The sequence below is a fragment of the Carcharodon carcharias genome, chromosome 3, assembly GCF_017639515.1.
Source record: "Carcharodon carcharias isolate sCarCar2 chromosome 3, sCarCar2.pri, whole genome shotgun sequence".
Taxonomy (NCBI): Eukaryota; Metazoa; Chordata; class Chondrichthyes; order Lamniformes; family Lamnidae; genus Carcharodon; species Carcharodon carcharias.
This window is the reverse complement of record NC_054469.1, coordinates 163,626,833-163,630,169: the sequence shown is the minus strand read 5'-3', so window position 1 is coordinate 163,630,169 and position 3,337 is coordinate 163,626,833. Positions and strand designations below refer to the sequence as shown.

At 43.2% G+C, this 3,337-nt stretch overlaps 1 pseudogene; it reads right to left on the bottom strand.

The window, feature by feature from the left end:
- Positions 1-2,826: 2,826 nt before the first annotated feature.
- Positions 2,827-2,940, bottom strand: LOC121276673 (annotated as a pseudogene).
- Positions 2,941-3,337: the final 397 nt, after the last annotated feature.

Here is a 3,337-nt window from a genome sequence, read left to right as displayed (position 1 = left end):
CACATTGACATATCAGCAAATAATTTTTGGTGAAAGGATGAAAACTGATGCTAAATGGGTGTGAGCCATTAAAATATGCCTGTTTGAAGATTTGATTTTAGCACAAAATTTTGACCTTACTGTGGAATACCACAATTTGAACTTGCCTGGATGCACTAAAACAGACACCTGAGGTTTAGTTCTTAAGCACTGATTAGATATGTTTGAGGAGCAGGATATGGGGCCTCCAATACCCATTTCCACTGTAGGTGTGAAGTGCACTGGCAGACATATAGTGGCCTCTTTCCAGATGGATCGTGTCTGACGGAGAGGGCGCACAGGTTCTCAGACACAACACTGAAATTCCTGGTGCAGGAGACCGAGAGGAGAAGGAATGCCTATACCACAGGAGGGAAGGAGTCCAACTCATCTGCCCGTCCCTTCTGACTCTCTCTCCTGCACCAATTGGCACTGCTCTGCCTGGTCTCATGCCTCCCTCCCATTCTCCCTGCAGATCAAGGGGGACCCCGAGTGAGATACCAATGACCAAGCAGTTCCTTGTTCTCGATGGTTCTTATATAGCATCCAATTTGGCAGCACTCTTTTTAGGTGTGGTCCTCAAATAATTTACAGCGCAAATGTTGATAGAGTATTAGTGAGATCTTGGCTTAGAAAGTATCGCAAAAGCACTCATCAAACCTCCAATGATAAGTAAGCAGTAAATGGTGATGTTTCTTAAAATTGTGCTCAAAATCCTCTGCAACAACTTGCTTACTCCCAAACAGTTGGTCACTGGTAGGAGAGAGTGTTTATTCAAGTGTTAGTCAGGAAAATACTGTGCAGCCTCCTTCATTAGCACTAACAGTCAATGTAAATGGCCATCGGCTATTTAATTTTCATCCAGGCAGCCATTGCTAGCATGCCTTCAACTCCTTTACTAAGATGGCATCTTGTGCTAAATGCGGGTTAAATTACATTACAGCTCTAAACCCCTTAAGGGTCTCATGCAAAGTTTATATCCGAGGAATTAGTATATATCTTTGCTAATATATCTCAATGTGCACCAAAAAGTCAACAAAGAACTCTTTCAAAACCTCAAGGCACACAACGACAATCCCAAAAATAAAAAAAAAGCACTAACAGGATACAGTTAATTGGATATTAAGAGCTAGGTTGCCAGGACTCAGAAGCTGCTTGTGACCCTTTTGTCACAGCTTGGGCACTTCTGTTCCACAACTTCATGGAGTTATTTTTATTGGAGAAGGAAAGTTGGGTGGGGAATATGATCTATATCTCCATGTGCAGAAAGACATAAATCATGTCAATGTAACTAGGCTCTTTGAACTGTGAGCTAGAGGACACATATATTTTAACTGACAAAATTCAAACAGAGGTTGGAGAAATTCTGTCTTAGTCTGCACAGTGGTCAAAATGTGGAACAGTTTCTGAGTTAAACTGGTCCACGATCTCAGCCAACTTCTTCAGAACGCTGTTTGCTACTTGCAGATATATGTCAGAATGACCAAATATTTCATTGGGTACAATGGGCTGAATATTCCCAGCCCAGTGATGGCAAACTTGAAGGCAGGGGGTGTTGGTGATGGGGTGAAAAATAGAGGGGAGCCATTTTGGGATAGCTCCCCAACATATTCCCAGAACTAAAAAACAGTAAAAACTGGGAAATAAGAATACTAGTGCAAAGTGGTCTTTTATACCTTAAAATGGAACACCAGTAAAAACTGGGAAATAAGAGTACTGGTCTGAACTGTTTTTCCCTTCTGGGTTCTCACTTCTGGGAAAGTTTCCCTGATGGGGCCTGGATTGACTATATGCACTACAGAGGCAGGTATTAGCATTAATGACTAGGAGGAACCTGCTACCAACTGTTCAGAATGCTGACAACTTGTCCATCAGGCGTCATCATGCTTTCAGTCACAATGTTTTAATGATGAGGCAGCGGGGCAGCAGAGAAAAGAAAATGAAGCAAATTCTGCACCCCGGATCCCACGAGCCCATGGAATGTCCTGCCCCCTGTGCCCAAAGGTCTGTGGGTCGATAATCGGCCTAGTCAGTCACATGAAAACCTATGGCAGAAACTTGCAACCATGAGTAGATGTCATCCTCAAATTGAGGAACAGCTCAGTCACAAGGGCAGAAGCGAGCAGCCAATTAAATCATTCATGGACCTAATTAGATCTGACTTTGTGGCTGTGCTAGCATTTTGCCATCAACAACGTGCACACGCTGTCACTGTCACAATGGAGGCAGCCTCCTTGCAGCAGGCCGGGGTGTCATTGGAGGCAGAGGCTCTGTTTCCCAGAGAAGGAGCAGCTGGCAGGAAAGGATGGACCCATAGCCCAAACAACTACCCTCTCCATTTCAATGGGCCCAACAACTCTAACCCTAATAATTTACCTTTACATGTATGCCTCCAAAGCCACCTTCATGTTGAGTTGCCCTCATGACCATGGACCTGCCTCAGCTGCACCCACCTCTTTTGATAAGGCTTTTGAGGCTCCAAAGCTGCCATCTTTGTGGTTGGGACTTATTAGGACAGTGAGTGCAGGAGCAGCTAATTTCGGATGCCACCTGTAGGAAGAATGCACCATTAGTTGTGCTGCCAGTAAGTGCAAGCTTAAACTCTCCATTCAGACCTGAAGTCTGTGAGAAAATCCAGCCCAATGTTCCTATATTTGGGATGGAAGTTGGACAGCTGTATTCTATGCAGGGCAATAGGTCAGAGCTGATCATCATTGAGAAGCAAAGGAGATTTTAGTCAGAATTTATATTCAATAAGACAAATGAGTGAGGTAGAATCTGTGATAGTATGAATAGCTAGTCTGTGAAAACAATGTGGGTTTTTTTTCGCTTCACGAATTTGCGTGTCATCCTTGCGCAGGGGCCATGCTAATCTTCTCTGTATCGTTCCAATTTTAGTATATGTGCTGCCGAAGCGAGCACAGAAAAAAAAAACAATGTGTTTGATGAACTTTTCTCATTCCATACCTGATTATGTTTTAAATTACGTAGTAATGGTAATTTCAGATTTCAAACAGAACAACAGATAAACAAAAGACTGAGAGTTATTTTGCCCAAAGGGTGAAACAGGCACTAAATGGGCATCGTGCTAATGAGAAACAGTTGTGTCTGGACTCTGTAAGTGATTTTCGAGCTAATTGATGATTATCATCACGATTTGAACTTGCCTGCAGGGCTTGAAATCAACAACTGCAGGTTTAGCACTCAAGTGCTGAATAGATACATTTTTCTTGGAGCTGTGTATATAGTCTGCATTCACCCACTTCCACAGAGTGTGTGGAGTGTGTCTGCTGGGAGAGAAGCAAACGCAACAGAATTT